The sequence below is a fragment of the Mandrillus leucophaeus genome, unplaced genomic scaffold, assembly GCF_000951045.1.
Source record: "Mandrillus leucophaeus isolate KB7577 unplaced genomic scaffold, Mleu.le_1.0 Scaffold92, whole genome shotgun sequence".
In the NCBI taxonomy this organism is placed as follows: domain Eukaryota; kingdom Metazoa; phylum Chordata; class Mammalia; order Primates; family Cercopithecidae; genus Mandrillus; species Mandrillus leucophaeus.
This window is the reverse complement of record NW_012110030.1, coordinates 744,025-764,736: the sequence shown is the minus strand read 5'-3', so window position 1 is coordinate 764,736 and position 20,712 is coordinate 744,025. Positions and strand designations below refer to the sequence as shown.

Here is a 20,712-nt window from a genome sequence, read left to right as displayed (position 1 = left end):
GGATTTATAGATGTGAGCCACCAAGCCCAGACGTAAAAATTTTTTTTTTTTCTTTTTTTTTGAGATGGAGCTTCACTCCTGTTACCCAAGCTGGAGTGAAATGGCACAATCTCAGCTTACCGCAGCCTTGACCCCCCGGGTTCAAGCAATTCTCCCGCCTCAGCCTCCCGAGTAGCTCAGATTACAGGCATGGGCCACCCCGCCCGACTAATTTTCTATTTTTAGTAGAAATGGGGTTTATCCATGTTGGTCAGACTGGTCTCGAACTCCCGACCTCAGGTGATCCACCCATCGTGGCGTCCCAAAGTGCTCAGATTACAGGCATGAGCCACCGTGTCCGGCTGTAAAAATGAATTTTCCAATCTTGCAAGTTTACAAAAGATGTTGCTACTATCTAGCAGTTCTGAAACAGACTCTCACTCACATACACACCTGTACAAAGGCCTAGTCTAGGCTGAGTAGAGAAGGTTAAAAATCATTAGAGTTTACTCAGGTGTGCTTCCAGATTGTCATATCATGCCTTCCTACAGTAATTAACAAGTTATCCATTCAGCAAAATAGCCAGGCATCAGGCAAGACACAGAAAAGAATGAGGATGGAGACAGAAAGGGATGGATTTGTCTTCACCTTCCAAGCGGTCTAGAGGCTGAACAAACGTCAACATAAAAATGTACACAGGGGCTGGGAGTGGTGGCTCACACCTGTAATCCCAGCACTTTGGAGGCGGGCAGATCACTTGAGGCCAGGAATTTGAGACCACCCTGGGCAACATGGTAAAACCCCATCTCTACTAAAAATACAAAAAATTAGCCAGGCGTGGTGGCACACGCCTGTATTCCCAGCTACTAGGGAGACTGAGGTAGGAAAATCACTTGAACCTGGGCAGCGGAGGTTGCAGTGAGCCAAGATCGTGCCACTGCATTCCAGCCTGGGTGATGGAGTGACACTATATTTCAAAAAAAAAAAAAAATGTACACAGGAAGAAGTAACTAACTCCACCTGGGTTAATGAGCAATTATTTTCCCAGAAAGGAGGAGAGTTAAGTCTTATGAGAAGGTATAGGAGTTGGCCAGACAAGAGAGACGGCACTCCAGGCAGCGGAAATATCTGGAAGTACTGCTGGAATAAAGAGTTTAATAATGTGTCTGGAGCATAGAAAGGAAAGATTATAGGAGATCAAAGTAGAAAAGTAGGCAGGTTTTACTATGAAAACACAGGCTTAGTCTTGCTATCAATAAACAGGATGATTCCTTCAGCAAACATTTATTGAGCACCTATCAAGAAATAGGCACAGAGAATGCAAAGAAGCACTGAAGTGGCTGCCTCAGGAAGGAGTCCCACCCCAACCTTCTAAATCCATTAGGACCTGGCATCTGACAGCACAAACAACAAATCCTCCTGGAACAAAGTTTTCCTCTTTTTTCTTTGTTTCTGAATTTAATCTGCCTAATAGAAAAATTGAAAGTGAGGGATGGGGCAGATAAAAGGGTGAAACGTTATGAGATAGTAAGACGTTAAAACAGAGCAGGGCTGGCCGGGGTGTGGCTCACACCTGTAATCTCCACACTCTGGGAGGCCCAGGCGGGCAGATCACTTGAGGTCAGGAGATCGAGGCCATCCTGGTTAACATGGTGAAACCCCATCTCTACTAAAAAATACAAAAAAAAATTAGCTGGGCGTGATGGCAGGCACCTGTAGTCCCAGCTATTCAGGAGGCTGAGGCAGAAGAATGGAGTGAACCCAGGAGGCAGAGTTTGCAGTGAGCCGAGATCGCGCCACTGCACTCCAGATTGAACGACAAAGCGAGACTGTCTCAAAAAAAAAAAAAAAACAGAGCAGGGCTACAGATAGTGATGTAGTCATTATTCATTTAAAGCAAGTTTGGCTGGGTAAGGTGGCTCACGTCTGTAATCCCAGCACTTTGGGAGGCCGAAGCAGGAGCATCACCTGAGGTCGGGAGTTCGAGACCAGCCTGACCAACAAGGAGAAACTCCGTCTCTACTAAAAATACAAAATGAGCCAGGCGTGGTGGTACATGCCTGTAATCCCAGCTACTTGGGAGGCTGAGGTGGGAGAATCACTTGAACCTGGGAGGCAGAGGTTGCAGCGAGCCGAGATCACACCACTGCACACCAGTCTAGGCAACAAGAGTAAAACTCCGTCCCAAACAAAAAAGAAAAATAAAGTTTACCTGGGTGCAGTGGGCAGTGGCTCACGTCTATAATCCCAGCACTTTGGGAAGCCAAGGCAAGCAGATCACCTGAGGTCAGGAGTCCAAGACCAGCCTGGCCAACATGGCAAAACCCCGTCTCCACTAAAAATATAAAAATTAGCCAGGTGTGGTGGCAGACATCTTTAATCCCAGCTACTTGGGAGGCTGAGGCAGGAGAATCACTTGAACCTAGGAGGCCAAGGTTGCAGTGAGCCGAGATCGTGCCACTATACTCCAAAAATAAAGTTTTTTTGTTTTGTTTTTTAAGACGGAGTCTCACTCTGTCACTCAGGCTGTAGTACAGTGGCGTGATCTTGGCTCACTGCAACCTCCACCTCCTGGGTTCAAGTGATTCTCCTGCCTTAGCCTCCAGAGCAGCTGGGATTACAGGTGCATGCCACCACGCCCAGCTGATTTTTGTATTTTTAGAGGAGACGGAGTTTTGCCATGTTGGCCAGGCTGATCTCAAACTCCTGACCTCAGGCGATCCCACCTGCCCTGGCCTCCCAAAGTGCTGGGATTATAGGTGTGAGCCACCACACCCAGCCTAGAAAGTTTAAATGAGCATCTATCTCACAATGCACACGTGAGGAGGTAGGAGATTCATAAAAATTAAACCTCATCGCCCTTTAGGAACTTACAATCCAAAGGAGAAAATAATCTGCCCGAAAATATATTAACATATGGTAGAAAATATTCTGGATTCTCCCTGCCTCAGGAAGGGGGCTTGCAACAGGTAAAAACCTTCCAGGCTACCTTCCTACATGCCTCTGTTCACGTGTAGACAAGTACGCACCCCCAAATCCATGGGCTTCAGGATAGCAGCCTCACTCTATATAGTAAACACACAGTCCTTTAGAAGCATCTGGATCTGGTGCAGGCGCAGTGGCTCACACCTGTAATCCCAGCACTTTGAGAGGTCGAGGCAGGATCACTTGAGCCCAGGAGTTGGAGACCAGCCTGGGCAACATGGTAAAACCCTGTCTCTACAAAAAAAATACAAAAATTTGCTGGGCGTGGCTAGGCACGGCGGCTCATGCCTGTAATCTCAGCACTTTGGGAGACCGATGTAGGCAGATCACCTGAGGTTGGGAGTTCGAGACCAGTCTGACCAACATGGAGAAACCCTAAACCCTTTAGTCTCTACTAAAAAGACAAAAATTAGCCGGGCGTGGTGGCACATGCCTGTAATCCGAGCTACCAGGGAGGCTGAGGCAGGAGAATCGCTTAAACCCAGGAGGCAGAGGTTGTGGTGAGCCAAGATCACGCCATTGCACTCCAGCCTGGGCAACAAGAGCAAAATGCCATCTCAAAAAAAAAAAATTAGCCAGGCGCGGTGGCGGGCACCTATAGTCTCAGCTACTCGGAGGCTGAGACGGGAGGATTGCTTTACCACCCCAGGGGGCAGAAGGGGCAGTGAGCCAAGACTGTGCCATTGCACTCCCACTCCAGCCTGGGTGAAGGAGTGGGACCCTGTCTCAAAAACAACAAAACAATCTGGATCTGGCCCTCGCGTAACTACTATGGCCTCATCCATCATCACTGTCTGCACTGTACTTTATGCTCCAACAATACTCACTGACTCATGCTTCTGTAAACAAGCAAAGCTTTCTGTGTTTCTGCACGTTATTCCTTCCCCTCACAGCAGCCTCTGCCTGCTTCCTCACCTGACAAACTCCTGCACACCCTTGAGATTCCTAATCCTCTGGAACAGGCCTGCCTGACCCATCACTGTGTTCCCAACTCCCTCTCTGCGTTCATTGTAGCAGTTGCCTGTCCCAGCTGCTGGCACTTCCAACCACCCACTGAGCCATCAGCTCCTCCAGGGAAATGCCGGCTCACCACCTCTTTAAGCCCTAGCATACAGTCTGGCACTCCAGCCTGGCTCACAGTATCTGCTGCAATAATTATTTGCCAGCTGAATGACGGAATAAGTGCCAAATTGTTAACATATTTACATAATGATACCAAATTCAGGCAAAGGAAAGCACTAGTCCCAAACACAGAAAAGTTACTTAGAAAACAGATTTCCCTGCATGACTGGTAAAGAATAATGCAACAGAAAAATCTGGGCAGTGAGTACAGGGAAGAAGCCCACAGATCACCTCTGCAGAAACATTTGGAACACAGAAGGCAGTGTTCATCTTCAACAGGCTAAAGAACAAGGGTGGCCTGCGCATTTCTCTAGGCAGAGGAAGAAGCCACTAGGAAAATGGAAATCCACTGAGTCATTCAACAAATAGTTACTGAATGCCGAACTGCTCTGCAGTCATTCACCAGGGAACAAAGTCCTGACATTAACGGAATGAAACAGACAATAAAAAGTGCATGCTATGAAGAAGAACCAAGGGTAAGGGGATAGAGTGCAAAGGGGAGGGGTGGCTATTTTACACAGGGTAGGCAAGGGAAGGCACTTCGGAGGGACAAAGGGCTGAAGGAGGGAATTAATCATACAGATACCTAGAAGAAAAGCATTTTAGGCTGAGGTAACAAGGAAAGAGACTCTCGGACTCTTCAAGGAACAGCAAAGAGATGCGTGTGGCTGGAACTCAGTAAGCAAGGAGAAGAATGGTGAGAGATGAAACTGGGGAGAAAAGGAGTTTGGCATTTACTCTCCATGAAATGGGAACTGATTCCTGGGGTTCCTCCCCTTCTTAGTCATCCAGTTCTTGGTACTCAAACATCCATTTCCCTTTAAGGAGATAAGGCTGTCTCTAAGGAAACTCTTCTGGACCAGCTGAAGCACAGAAGTGAGCTGGCTCACATATCATAAATCACGTTCTGGCTCTTGTGTCAAAAAAGGACAAGGCTGGAAGCAGGGAGGTCAACAAGGAGGCAATCCACACGAACAAGTTAAGATGCTCCACACGAGCAAGTTAAGATGGTAGCTTGGACCCAGGATGGGCAGAGGGAAATGGTCAGATTGCAGATTGCAAGTATATTCTGAACACAATTTCTTGACAGAAGAGAAATAGGAATCAAGATTTCTGGTCTAAGCCACAGAAAAATGGCTCTGGGCCTGGGCATGGTGGCTCACACCTGTAATCCCAGCATTTTGGGAGGCCGAGGCAGGCGGATGACCTGAGGTCAGAAGTTTGAGACCAGCCTGGTCAACGTGGCGAAACCCTGTCTCTACTAAAAATACAAAAATTAGCCAGGCGTGGTGGTGCGCACCTATAATCCCAGCTACTAGGGAGGCTGAGGCATGAGACTCACTTGAACCCCAGAGGAGGAGGTTGCAGTGAGCCAAGACCTTGCCACTGAACTCCAGCCTGGGCGACAGAGAGAGACTAAGTTTCAAAAAACAAACAAACGAAAAATGGCTCTGACAAGAAATTGAGGCACAGAGATTATTAAGACATGCAGCAAATTAATAGCTACTAGAATTAAACCTAGCCTTTGACCTAGTTTGCTAACTGGTCTAGGAAATATACTCTGCCAGTTTCTAGCATCACTACTCCCTTGATTACACAAAACTATTTCTACCTACAAATCAGATATATAAAGACCTAGGTAGCTTAGGTTTTAGACCTTTTTCTATCTTTGAAGTTAACATAGGATAATCATAAAATTTTAAATATGTTAAATGATCTAACACCTACTACACCACCTAGATCTTTGCCAATATGATAGGCAAAAAAGTCTGGTTAAGTTTCATTTATTTGTTAGTGACAGTGATCATTTCTGAACACACATAGCCATTTTCATTTCTTTTTTGGGGGGATGCCTACTTACATTCATTACATTTAAAAGGTATTTATATTAATAAATGTTCCATTCCTTGAGTTCCTCCTAGTCATATTTCTTCTTACTAAACTTAATCATGCTACAATTAAATCCCCAGTCCCTCTTGTTTCTCTTTTACCTTTATTTTTCTGAACCAGGAAGAAATAGAAGTTTAAAATGTTCTTCCAGTAATGTTTCCAAGTCATAGGAAGAGAGGTATATCTTACAACAAGCACCACTATGATTTTTAGCTGAAGGTGATAATCATTTTTTTAAATGCTACCCTTCTTTTGACTGAGTCCCCAAAGTGAATGACAATACTATCTCTGATAGCAACTGTTATCTTGCTTCCACAGAGCTGGTCTTCAACGTTTCTGAGACCACCTACAGCAAAAACAATATTTATAGCAAGTACCCTAATAATTTTTTTAATAAGCTAAAGACCTTTCCATTGAATAAAGTCCAGCACTAACTCACATAACAACCCATGTTTGTTTCTGAAATTTTTTACATTATGATAAAGGACAAACATCTACTCTCTTTGTTCTAATGAGAATGTGTCTTTATTTGGTAATAAAGAAGAAACCAAGGCTGATGCTTTCCAGCCAAATGTAATACTCTATCCAACAATGCCTTCCTTCCCTGTGTACACCTGTGTTTCTGACTTGTATTCTCTTAAACAAATTCTGTGGGAGGAGTAAAAACTGACAGCTCTCATCATGTATTAGTTTTTTCAACAAAGCCGGCCACAGAACTGATGTGCACTGCTAACTGCCTCTGAAGAGAACACTTCAGTATCTACTTTAAAACACAGCCCTCTAGGAACCCAGGCACTCGCAGTTAGCAGACTACGTCTTTGGCTAGAAAAAGAAGGATTCTGGGACCCACCTGAGGTGATGGAGTCTGGCCTTTCAATCCCAACACTCAGCACACTGGGTGTGGCCTCACAGGAGCCAAGCAAGCTTCTGCTCTGCACACTGCTTTGGTTGGGCATTTTTAGGGATTGACTTGTGTTTCCCCCCAAAAGACACGCTGAAACCTAACCCTCAACACCTGTGAATATGGCCTTATTTGGAAATAAAGTCTTTGCAAATGTAATCAAGGTAACATGAGGTCATATTTGATTAGGGTCGGCCCTGATCCACTATGACTGGTGTCCTTTTAGGAAGAGAAGAGGCCAGGCACAGTGGCTCATGCCTGTAATCCCAGCACTTTGGGAGGCCAAGGCAGGCAGATCACCAGGTCAGGAGTTCAAGACCAGCCTGGCCAACATGGCGAAACCCTGTCTCTACTAAAAATACAAAAAAATTAACCAGGCAAGGTGGCAGGTGCCTGCAATCCCAGCTACTGGGGAAGCTGAGGCAGGAGAATTGCTTGAACCCGGGAGGCAGAGTTTGCAGTGAGCCGAGATTGCACCACCGCACTCCAGCCTGTGTGACAGAGTGAGACTCTATCTTAAAAAAAAAAAAAGAGGAAGAGGAGAAGAGACACAGGAAAGAGTGCCATGTGAAGATGGAGAAAGGGACTGGAGTCATGCAGCTGCAAGCCAAGGAATGTCAAGGACTCCCAGCAAACACAAGAAACTACAAGAAAGGAACTGAGCAGATTCCTCCCTAAATCCTTCAGAGAAAACATGGTCCTGCCAACACCTTGATTTTGACCTTTAGCATCCAGAACTGTCAAAGGATAGACTTCTCTTGCTTTAAGCCATCCCAGTTTGTGATAATTAGTTACATTAGCCCTAGGAAACTAATACAGGCATGAAGGGCCAGACTGGAGGGAAAGGAGAAGAGGACCACGTTCTCCAATCTTAGCTTTATCAACAACAAAGCTCCTAATACTAAGACTTTTCATCTAACTTCATCCTTCTCAAATGTTTCTAAACTGGGGAGGAAAAGGGAAGTCGCAGGCCACCTCCACAACTCTCCATTAACCGTTAGCACATCTACCCAGTTATTGAACCACAAGAGGGCTTGAAGGGGCCCCCCACGTCTGGGCCCCACATTAGAAAGCAACACTGCAAAGAAACTCCCTAAGCCCCTTGACCATTTTTGACTGAGCCAGGCCTCATTTCTCTCTCAGAAGTCCAGGCCGCTTTTATTTCATCCCTTTTATCCCATTCTGATCACCACTCCATCTTGTTCCACCAGCCTGCTGAGGCCAGGGTAGGAATGGAAGGGCAGACTCAAGGAGATAGTTCTGGGACAGAGCGCCTTGGATCCTAGATCAAAAAGTTTTTTTTTCCTCTTTCTTTTACTATAAAGAACATAGTGGGCCGAGTGTGGTGAGATTACACCTGTAATCTCACCATTTTGGGAGGCCAAGGCGGGCAGACCACTGGAGGTCAGGAGTTCACAATGAGCCTGGCTAACATGGTGAAACCCTGTCTCTACTAATAATACCAAAAAAATTAGCCAGGCGTGGTGGCACGTACCAGTAGTCCCAGCTACTTGGGAGGATGAGGCAGGACATAACACATCTAACTGGATTTTTATTTTCTCCTCAGGATCAGAAAAAAATAACTGGATTTTAATCCCTCCCACATGTCCCCTCCACTTAGTAGCTGTGTGACCTCAGGAAAGTTACTTAAACAAGGCCTCTGCTTCCCCATCAGTAAAATGGGGTAACATGACCTAAACAACTGCATTGTGATGGAGAGCCAATAAGCCACTAAATATAAGAATTTAGCATATTGCCAGGTTATAGTAACATCTGCATGCTGGCTTTGAAAGAAAGAAAGAAAAAACATTCAAATTAAATATCTTCGATGAGTTTCTTCCTCACTGCCTACAGATGCTCAAATTTCTCCCATATAATTTTCAAAGGCTTCCTGTATACCATGTCCCCTCCTAGACTCACCCAAGCTACAGCCTTCTCTGCCCAACCTCTCATAGACAAACCTCAACAGAGAATGGCCTCCACTCACTTTGTCCAGTTCACCTCCTAACTCAAATCTTCATCCCCACTGCAATCTGATGTCTGCCTCCACCAGTGGATTGAAATCACGCCAGAAAAAGTTGCCAGTGACCTTTTAATTGCTACAACCATTATGTTGTTTTTAGTCCTCTTACCCACCCTTCTGCAGCCTCTGAAACTGGAAAGGCCTCTCCAGGCACAGCTTTTGTGGGTGGTGGGAAACCAGCCCCTCCTCACTCTCTGATGGTCACTGCCCTCTCTGGAACTCCTTTCCATGCCCCTAACTCCTCAGCCAACCCCTCCACTACTGCTATGCTACAAGGCCCTTTCTGCAGTCATCTTCCCTTTCCACCAAACATAGACACTATGGGAGACTTCATCCACGCTGGCCTCAACTGTCCTTCCCAATACCTCGGAAAAATGCGACCTGGGCCTCTCTCCCATGAATCTCAGTCCAGTAAATCTAAGCGCCTGCTGGCACAGCCATTTGAAGATGAATATAAAGCTGTATAGAGACAACAATGAATCTGAAACTTAACAAGGATAAAAAGGAATCTATCCTCCAAAATCTGCTTCTGTATCCCAGTCTCAGTCCTTATTCATTCAATCCATCCACAGTTTAGGTTGCCTCTTTGTGGGCAGCACTGACCACAGCTAATCCTCAAAGAGCTTACAAGTGCAGGAAAGAACAAGTACACAGACGGTTATTATACCACAGGTCAGGTGCTGCAATAAAGGGAAGCACAAAGCACCACAAAAGCCTTTAGAACAAGAACAGTGGGAGCCACCTTTCACCAGGGTAAAGATGGAGAAAGAAGTGAAAAGTGAAAGCATCTCCTATACACCAACCCCATCTTCTACTGCAAGGCCAACATCACAATCCCAAGAGCCTTCCCAAGCCTACCTTCTCTTATTCTCCACGCCTGAGTGGTGACCTTTGTAGTCAATTAAACATCCTGAGCATCTTTCATATCCATTCTCTAGTCTCCATACCAACTATTACTATCCTGAGTGACTTTTGTCGTTTTTTTTCTTCAACCACCCCAAGAGCCTTTGCTGATTTTCCCTTTAGTTCATCACCCTCAATTCTCTTCTATACATCTATAAAAACATAAAGCAAACTTTCTGGACACAAAACTGATGATGTTATCCCTCTTTTAAACTCTTCAATAGCTCAATATCGTTCCAGTACAGAGCCATGAATCTAGCTCCTGCCTTTCCTCTCCCTCCTTAAAGACGCCCCAACTCTTGTTTTTTTTTAGACGGAGTCTCGCTCTGTCGCCCAGGCTGGAGTGCAGTGGCACAATCTCGGCTCACTGCAAGCTCCGCCTCCTGGGTTCACACCATTCTCCTGCCTCAGCCTCCCGGCAGCTGGGATGACAGGAGCCTGCCACCACGCCCGGCTAATTTTTTGTATTTTTAGTAGAGACGGGATTTCGCCGTGTTAGCCAGGATGGTCTCGATATCCTGACCTCGTGATCCGCCCGCCTCGGCCTCCCAAAGTGCTGGGATTACAGGCGTGAGCCACCGTGCCTGGCCCTCAAAGACCCCTTTTGCCCACTTGAAACCTTTGCTTCACTTAAAGCCACTCGATGTTCCCAAGGGAGTGAAGCCATTTCCCTCCTTTGCTGGTGCTGTATATAGACATATGTGTCACGCGTATGCCGTTCCAAATACTTTCTGTGAGCAAGACATCTGTTAAGTGCATTAATGTTCATTCTCTTCATTAAATCCCATAAGAACTCCATTGAGAGAGTGACCATGAATATCCCTATTTCACTAATGATGGAGAATAAAATGCTTGCTCAAAGTCCCAAGCTAGTAGGAGCAGAAGATGGGAACTGAGCCTAATCTGAGATTCTACTCATAACTGCTTTGCTATTGGCTTGTCCTATCCTCAGTGGTGCCTATCTAGCAAAACTCATCTTTCAGACTTTATCTTACACGTTGACTCCCTTACAAAGCTTTTCGGGCAACACTACCCACCAACTGATAACGTTCTTTTTAAATGCTCTCCTCACCCACACTCCACACAGGCGTCATCAATCTTCATTATTCATAGATTCCATATCTACAAATTTACCTACTTACTAAAATTTATTTATAACCAGGCCGGGCACGGTGGCTCACACCTGTAATCCCAGCACCTGGGAGGCCAAGGCGGGCAGATCACCCAAGGTCAGGAGTTCGAGACCAGACTGGCCAATGTGATGAAACCCTGTCTCTACTAAAAGCACAAAAATTAGCCGGGCATGGTGGCAGGCACCTTTAATCCCAGCTACTCAGGAAGCTGAGGCAGGAGAATAGCTTGAACCCAGGAAGCGGAGGTTGCAAGTGAGCCAAGAGCACACCACTGCCATCCTGGGCACAAGAGTGAGGCTCCATCTCAAAAAAAAAAAAAAAAAAAAAAATTATAACTCCAAAATCAGTACTTGTATCACCACTTATACGGTCATTCACAGACATGCACAGAGCAATGAAAAATTTGAATTGCCTAATGCACACATTCCCAGCGGAGGCCAAACAAAGGCTTTCCTGTTTCAGCTCTCATAATGCAAACAAGTGTCCATTCTATGGTCTGTTCAGTGCCATGATTTTTGCACTTTTGCACTGTCTGTTGGTGATTTAGCTGCTTAAAATGGCCCCCAAGCATAATGCTGAAGCGCTGTCTTGTGTTTCTAAGTACAAGAATAGTATGGTTTATGGCTTATAGCTATATGGCTTATGACAAAAATACATGTTTCATAAGGTTGGTTCAGTCATGAGTTGCAGTGCTGTTGGCCATGAGTTCAATGTTAACAAATCAACAATTATATATTAAATACAGTGTCTTTAAAAAGAAAACACACAAAAAACAAGATTATATATTGATCAATTGATGAAAATGTTCTGACCAGAGACTGACAGGAACCTAAACTTGTACTTCCACTATGAGCAACATTTCAGTATTCACTAGTTCATTGTTTATAATGACTTTATAGAGCATAACTACTGCAAATAATGAGAATCAACTATACCTTGGCCCTTGTAATAAGACCATTCAGAAAAAGCCCCTGCCCCAAAGAAGCTTCCCAGCCTACAGGGGTAAATTCAGGCAGCCACTCCTACAGACTACAATTGACTAAGCTGGCACAATCACTCCCCGGGGACTCAGAACTAGAGAGCAAAGACAATGTCATGAGGGGCTACGGCACCCACTGTCTGCTATATGCATAAACAAAGAATGAGAGAAGGAAAGAGATCAGCAGAGAAAAGTAGAGTCAAGAGAATGCAAGGCCCCAAAAAAGATGAAGAGACGAGAAAGCCAAGACTGAATCATCACAGGCATAATGAAAATCACGTGCTCGATGCCTGAAGAATCTGCACCTTCAAGAGACTGCACTCTGGAGAGCTGAAATCTACATTATATTTGACATTCCAAATATGATTAAAGTCTTTTTTTTTTTTTTTTTTTTTTTTGAGATGGAGTTTCACTCTTGTTGTCCAGGCTGGAGTGCAATGGCGCAATCTCGGCTCACTGCAACCTCTACCTCCCGGGTTCAAGCAATTCTCCCGCCTCAGCCTTCCCAAGTAGCTGGGATTACAGGTGGAAAGCACCACATCTGGCTAATTTTCATATTTTTTTGGAGAGACAAGGTTTTGCCATGTTTCCAGGCTGGTCTTGGACTCTTGAGCTCAAAGCGATCTGCCTGCCTTGGCTTCCCAAAGTGCTGGGATTACAGGTGTGAGTCACAGCACCTGGCCAGTTTCTCTTTTGTTTTTGTGTGTTGGGGGGGGGTTGTTTTTAACAGTAGTACGAGAATTAGGATACTTGAGAAGCAATATGAGCCAGAATCCTTGTAGATGTTTACAAATTCCCGATCTCCTAACTTTTTACTGTTACAATTCTCACATCTCATTTGAGATTAAAAATGAATTACCTCTTCTTTAATGGTGCTTTCCAAAGGATTCAAGTTAAATTTGGTAGAAACAATAACATTGTTGTATTCACAGCTAATCTACTTACATAATTTTTAATTATATCTCATACTTACACAGCTGGCATAAACTAGATTGGAAATACTGTGGACTTGCTGAGTATTCAACTGGTACTTGGATATATTAATAATAAGCATAGCCTATTTACCCAAGTGTGTGAGCGTCAGTGGTGTTCTTCAGAGAGAATGTATGGTATCCCTTATCTGGTTAAGATAAGGGTGATTCAGAGCTTCTACTATAGTAGGCCAGTAAGATTAAGTAGCTGTAGGTGGCTGGTTAGTTTGGTTAAATAGCTCAATTAGTAATTGCATTCAGTGATACAAAATGAATTTTGAGCCATTCAGGTTAATTTCATAAAGATTACACCAAGGAACCAATTATTAGAAAGGATTATTATCAAAACACAAATAAGAGTGAATAAACCTCCATGTGATGCACATCTGGTATTTGTAAAACAGCAGGTTTCCCACTTGCCATTGTCATCAGTTTATATTTGATAACTGCATCAGTCATGATTCAATTACCCATAGTAGACACTGCTCTGGTTAACTTAAGCAGAAAGGGATTTGATATTGACTGGTGTTAGAGCACTGTTGAAGGTTGCAAGAGCAGGCTCTCAGCTGGATCCCCAGGGAAGTCTCCCAGAACACTGTTGCAGCAGGAGCTGTCAAGGGAACTGCCACTGCTACTACAAATAGAAGATCAGGGTCCAAGTTCATAGCACCTTGACTGAGATCTGGGGAGCATGAAGTTGCTGTGGCATCTGTTTGTTCCATGAACACATCAAATTAGTTATGATCTGGGGGTCAGGAATCGTGCCAGAACTATTTCTTCAGACCCAAGCTACTTCTGCTACATCTGCTCCAGCAAGAAGAATGCCTTACAGGTTTCCACTCTCTCCTTACTCTGCTCAGTTTTGAATCTAAGTCTTTTCATATCAAAATACTTTAATCGGGCTGGGCAAGGTAGCTCAGGCCTGTAATCCCAGCATTTTGGGAGGCCAAGGCAGGTAGATCACCTGAGGTCAGGAGTTCAAGACCAGCTTGGCCAACATGGTGAAATCTTGTCTCTATTAAAAATACAAAAAAATTGGCCGGGCCACTGCACTCCAGTCAGGGCACATGTGAGACTCCTTCTCATTAAAAAAAAAAAAAGACACCAAACCTCCACCTAGATAGATCTCACACATGTAACACTGTGACACAGAGTCTTGCTCTGTTACTCAGGCTGGAGTGCAGTGGCATGATCCCAGCTCACTGCAACCTCCGCCTCCTGGGTTCAAGAGATTCTCCTGCCTCAGTCTCCCAAGTAAGTGGGATTATAGGCATGTGCCACCACGCCCAGCTAAATTTTGTATTTTTAGTAGAGGCGGGGTTTCACCATGTTGGCCAGGCTGGTCTCAAACTCCTGACCTTAGGTGATCCTCCTGGCTCAGCCTCCCAAAGTGCTGGTATTACAGGCATGAGCCACTGCACCGGGCCTTGGAAAAATCTGATAGATCTTTGTATTTAGCTGTGGAAGCAGAGAGTTGTCACTTGAGTGAATAAATTATTTAGCTATAAAGGCCTGAAAACCAGGACGGGTGAGGTGGCTCATGCCCATAATCCCAGGACTTTAGGAGGCTCAAGCGGGAGGATCACCTAAGGTCAGGAGTTCGAGACCAGCCTGGCCAACATGGTGAAACCCTGTGTCTACTAAAAACACAAAAATTAGCCAGGATGGTGGCAGGTGCCTGTAATCCTAGCTACTCAGGAGGTTGGGGCAGGAGAATTGCCTGAACCCAGGAGGCAGAGGTTGCAGTAAGCTGAGATTGCACCACTGCACTCCTGCCTTGGCAACAAAGCGAGAATCCATCTCAAAAAAAAAAAAAGAAAAAATTAGCCAAGCATGGTGGCATGCCTGCAGTCCCAGCCACTCAGGAGGCTGAGGAAGGAGGATTTCCTGAGACCAAGAGTTCAAGGCTGCAGTGAGCTATATTTTGCCACTGCACTCCAGTCTGGGAAACAGACTGAGATTCTGTCTTTACGGGGAGCGGGGGAGGCCTGAAAAGCTGTTTGTTTTGAAGAAAAATGATAGAATGATGGGACTAGTTATCTTGACTGTCAAACTTAAGAATTTCAAATTTTTCGGTTTGCAATTGGAAACCATTTTAGTTTGCAATTACAAACCATTTTAAATCTAGAGGATGACTTGTTAAGAATGTTACATTTGATTAGCCAAACATGGTGGAGGAAGGTGGAGGTTGCGGTGAACCAATATCACGCCACTGCACTCCAGCCTGGGCAACAGAGCAAGACTGAGTCTCAAAAAAAAAAAAAAAAAATTTAACTTCAAGGACCTGGGGGCAATGAGAACAGAGATAACAACTTTCTTGTCTTAGGTAAAGGGAACAATCTCAAAAATGTAAAACACAGGCATTCACTACTGAAAGAGCTACACTCACTACAGAAAAGATAAAATGAGGCAGACCACATTGTCATTCTAAAAGTCCTCCCATCAGCCCCCGGAGATGTGCCCAGCTGAAGCTGAAGGAAGAATCTTTGCATGACTAACAGCTAGAGCAGCTAACATTTAAGTACTTAACATGAACATCAAGAGGTTAACAAACCTACTCAAAATTAGCTTTGAAAAGAGAAAGCCTAGGAGCTACTGAAGTTTTGCTGAGAACTTAAGCAGCAGAATGGTGTAGACAGCTTTGGGTGCTTAAGTCCTGCTTCCACCCTGCTGTAGACGAAAACAACAAAAGTATAATATTAATAAAAAGAATTCGGCCAGGCGCGGTGGCTCACGCCTGTAATCCCAGCACTTTGGGAGGTCAAGGCGGGTGGATCACAAGGTCAGGAGATCGAGACCATCCTGGCTAACACAGTGAAACCCCGTCTCTACTAAAAATACAAAAAATTAGCCGGGAGTGCCGGTGGGCGCCTGTAGTCCCACTTACTCGGGAGGCTGAGGCAGCAGAATGTCGTGAACCTGGGAGGCGGAGCTTGCAATGAGCCGAGATCACTGCACTCCAGCCTGCAAGACAGCGAGACTCCGTCTCAAAAAAAAAAAGTATTCTTCCCAGATAGCTGCCTAAATTGACTAAAGTCCAAAGGAAATCAACAACAGCAATACAGATTAGACAATTGACTACAGATTTCTCCCTCTTTGTTAGGAAGTGAAAATCCATTCTTTCCGTACTTGGGGGTAGGGGGTGAAAATACAGAAGGGTGAGGAATCCTGGAAAAGTTACGAGACAAGACAATAAAAACTTCAGGGTAAACCTAAGCGCTACAGGAATTCCTGGGGAAAAGATAAGACTAAAAATGGGCCCAGTAGGAGAAGGCTTTAAAAAGTGGGTTTGAGGCCAGGCGCGGGGGCTCACGCCTGTAATCCCAGCACTTTGGGAAGCCGAGGCGGGTGGATCATGAGGTCAGGAGTTTGAGACTAGCCTGGCCAAGATGGTGAAACCCCATTTCTACTAAAAACACAAAAATTACCCAGGCATGGTGGCATGCGCCTGTAATCCCAGCTACTCGGGAGGCAGAGACACGAGAATCGCTTAAACCCAGGAGGCAGAGGTTGCAGTGACAGTGAGCTAAGATAGCACCACTGCATTCCAGTCTGGGCCAACAAGAGCGAAACTCCATCTTAAAAAAAAAAAAAAGTGAGTTTGAGACGGGCCTTGAAGATAAATGGGACTCGAGCCAAAGAAAGATGTGTTGAGGCCAGGCACGGTGGCTCACGCCTGTAATCGTAGCAAGTTGGGAAGTCAAGAGATTAAGACCATCCTGGCCAACATGGTGGAAACCCCGTCTCTACTAAAAATACAAAAAATTAGCTGGGCGTGGTGGCATGCACCTGCAGTCCCGGCTACTGGGGAGGCTGAGGCAGGAATTGCTTGAACCCAGCAGGCAGAGGTTGCAGTGAGCCAAGATCATGCCACTGCACTCCAGCCTGGCAACAGCGCGAGACTCCATTTCAAAAAAGCAAAGAAAGATGCGTTGAGCTGGGCATGGTGGCATGCACCTGTAATTCCTGTAGTTCCAATTACCCAAAAGGCTAAGGCAGGAGACTACCCTGAGCCCAGGAGCTCAAGGCTTCAGTGAGCTATGATCGCACACTACACTCTAGTCCAGGAGACAGAGTGAGGCCTCCATCTCTAAAAAGAAAAAAGAGAAAGGTGTGTTATCCTTCTTTGGGATATAGGCAACACACAAAAATAATTTTTAATTGTTCACGTATCAAAAGTAACAATGGTTCTCAACCAGGGGTGATTTTGTATCCTTGGGGACATTGGCAATGCCTGGAGACATTTTTGTCACAAGAGGAAGAGTGCAAGTTGCATCTAATGGGTAGAAGCCAGATATGCTGTTAAACATAGGAAAGTCCCCACAACAAGCAACTGCCAAGCACCAAAACATCAGTAGTGCAACGGTTTAAAAACCATTTGCGCAGTGGCTCACGCCTGTAATCCCAGCACTTTGGGAGGCCAAGGCAGGCGGATCGCCTGAGGTCAGGAGTTCGAGACCAGCCTGACCAACATGGAGAAACCCTGCCTCTACTAAAAATACGAAACTAGCCGGGTGTGTGGCCCATGTCTGTAATCCCAGCTACTCCAAAGGCTGAGGCAGGAGAACTGCTTGAACCTGGGAGGTAGAGGTTGCGAAGAGCCGAGCTTGTGCCACTGCACTCCAGCCTGGGCAACAAGAGCAAAACTCCATCTCCAAAAAAAAAAACCATTTGCTAGTGCCCACAGAAATTCTAGCATAAGTTCAACAATAGACACGTACAATAATGTTCATTATCACATTTTTGTAACAGTTAAAAACTGAAAACTCAAAATTCAATCTACAAGAGAATAAGTAAATGAATCACAATATATTCACCTGATGGAACTATACAGCAGTGAAAATTAACAAATCATAGCTACTCCCAGAAATATGGATGAATCACCAAGCGCAATAGCTCACGCCTGTAATCCCAGCACTTTGGGAGGCCAGACAGGCTGATTACTTGAGGTCAGGAGTTCGAGACCAGCCTGGCCAACATGGTGAAACCCCATCTCTACTAAAAATACAAAAATTAGGTGGGCGTAGTGGCACACGCCTGCAATCCCAGCTACTCGGGACACTGAGACAGGAGAACTGCTTGAGTCTGGGAGGCGGAGGTTGCAGTAAGCCGAGACTGTGCCACTGCACTTGCACTCCGGCCTGGGCAACAGAGCGAGACTCCATCTCAAAAAAAGAAAATAAATATGGATGAATCTCAGAAAGTCTTGAACTAACCAAAGCGTAAATCCACTTTCACGAATCTAAAAAATAAAATTTAATCTACTCTTTAAGGATAAATGCATAAAAAATCCATTTTTTTAAAGCAAGGGCATATGGAACACAAAAATCAGGACACAGTTGCCAAGGAGAGAAGGTGGATGAGGTAGAAGAGAAACACACAGTGTTATCTGGGTGAATTCATACAACTATATTATGTCTTTTGCATGTTCCAAGTTCATATAAAACCTTTTTTAAAGATGAAACAATCAATATAGGTAACATATTTCTATAAATATCAGGAAGAAAATGTTTTAATTCTATGTTAAAACTAATTTTTTTTTAAACAGTTTCACCCTGTCACCCAGGCTGGAGTGCAGTGGCACAGTCTCAGCTCACTGCAATCTCCCCCTCCCAGGTTCAAGTGATTCTCCTGCCTCAGCCTCCCAAGTAGCTGGGATTACAGGTGTGTGCCACCACACCTGGCTAATTTTTGTATTTTTAGTAGAGAAGGGGTCTTGCCATGTTGCCCAGCCTGGTCTCAAACTTCTGAGCTCAAGCGATCCACCCACCTCGGCCTCCCAAAGTGCTGGGATTACAGGTATGAGCCACTGTGCCCGGCCTAAAACTATTCTTTAAGAAATCCTTCTGTATGTCAAGCAATTACTCTAAGCTTTTTAATTTGACAATTCCATATGTTTGTATATTACCTAAAGGAAGACAAACCTGCATGCCCAGTGAAGGACTGTGAACCCCAACAGAGGACTGTAAACTGTTTTTTCATTGTATTTTGTTACATTACTTTAATGTAAATGTCTAGAGTGGCCAGGCACGGTGGCTCAGTGCTGTAATCCCAGCACTTTGGGAAGCGGAGGCAGGTGGATCACTTGAGGTCAGGAGTTCGAAACCAGCCTGACCAATATGGTGAAACCCCGTCTCTACTCAAAGTACAAAAATTAACCAGATGTAGTGGCATGCGCCTGTAGTCCCAGCTACTCAGGAGGCGAGACAGGAGAATTGCTTGAACTCAGGAGGCAGAGTTTGCAGTGAGCCAAGATTGTGCCACTGCACTCCAGCCTGGGCGACAGAGCGAGACTCCGTCTCAAAAATAAACAAATAAATAATAAAAATAAATAAAACAAATGCCTAGGGTTTGGTTATGCATTTGTATCCAAGACCTTAAAAAGGAAATAACTTGCCTAGGTCTCTTCCCCCAATCTTACTCTATTACACAACCAGTAACACATCTACGAATACCTACACATTTTCTTTTTTTTTTTTTTTTGAGACAGAGTCTCACTCTGTCACCCAGGCTGGAGTGCTATGGTGCAGTCTTGGCTCACTGCAACCTCCGTCTTCTGGGTTCGAGCAATTCTCCTATCTCAGCGACCTGAGTAGCTGGGATTATAAGCATGCACTATGACACCCAGCTAATTTTTGTTTTAGTCCAAACAAGATTTCACCATGTTGACCAGGCTGGTCTCAAACTCCTGGCCTAAGTGATCCACCCATCTCAGCCTCCCGAAGTGCTGGGATTATAGGCATGAGCCACCACGCCTGGCCTATGAATACCTATACAGATAAAACTGACAGATTAAATGGACAATCAAGTGTAGCTCATTTGGTAAAATACTTTTAACTTTTAAATAATCATAAACTATAGTATCGACGACAACACTGGCATTAAATAAACAATAATTTGTCTAAAGTATCTGCTTCTGTTTTTTTAAAAATGGTAATTTATGGTAGTATTTGCACACTGTGGCTGTGCACAGCTTGTAATTCCAGTACAATGGGAGGCTGAGGCAGGAGGATCGCTTAAGCTCAGGAGTTCGAGACGAGGCTGGGCAATATAGGGAGACTATGTCTCTCCAAAAAAATTAAAAAATTAGCCAGCCATGGTAGTGTGCACCTGTAATCCCAGTTACTCAGGAGGCTGAGGCAGGAGGATCACTGGAGTCTGGGAGGTCGAGGCTGCAGTGTGCCATGATCTCAACACTCCACTCTAGCCTGAGTGACAGAGTGAGACCTTGTCAAAAAAAAAGAAAAAGAAAAGCCAGGCACTGTGGCTCACACTTGTAATCCTAGCACTTCGGGAGGCCAAGATGGGTGGATCACCTGCAGTCAAGAGTTTGGGACCGGCCTGGCCAACATGGTGAAATCTTTCTCTACTAAAAATACAAAAATTAGCCAGGCATGGGGGGGTGGCACGCACCTGGAATCCCAGCTACTCAGGAGGCTGAGGCAGGACAAGTGCTTGAACCCAGGGGGCAGAGGTTGTAGTGAGCTGAGATGGCGCCACTTCACTCTCCAGCATAGGTAAAGAATGAAACTCCGTCTCAAAAAAGAAAAAGAAAAAAATTGAAAGAAAATAATTTGTGCCAGGTGCGGTGGCTCACGCCTGTAATCCCAGCACTTTGGGAGGCCGAGGCGGGCGGATCACGAGGTCAGGAGATCGAGATCATCCTGGCTAACAGGATGTAGTAGAAAACCGGTCTCTACTAAAAATACAAAAAAAAAAAAAATTAGCCGGGCATGGTGGCGGGCGCCTGTAGTCCCAGCTACTCGGGAGGCTGAGGCAGGAGAACAGCGAGAACCTGGGAGGCAGAGCTTGCAGTGAGCCGAGAT

The 20,712-nt window shown here is 45.1% G+C and overlaps 1 protein-coding gene and 1 pseudogene across 6 annotated transcripts in view; one reads left to right on the top strand and one right to left on the bottom strand.

The window, feature by feature from the left end:
• The window catches only part of KDM4C (lysine (K)-specific demethylase 4C), a 443,327-nt gene that overhangs the window by 405,684 nt on the left and 16,931 nt on the right, over positions 1-20,712 (bottom strand). The gene's annotated exons all lie outside the window — the stretch shown is intronic.
• The window catches only part of LOC105531896, a 15,135-nt pseudogene continuing 3,643 nt past the window's right edge, over positions 9,221-20,712 (top strand). Inside the window, exon 1 of the transcript XR_001004882.1 lies at positions 9,221-9,361. The product of XR_001004882.1 is annotated as a 60S ribosomal protein L35a pseudogene (transcript). The remainder of the gene's footprint in view (positions 9,362-20,712) is intronic.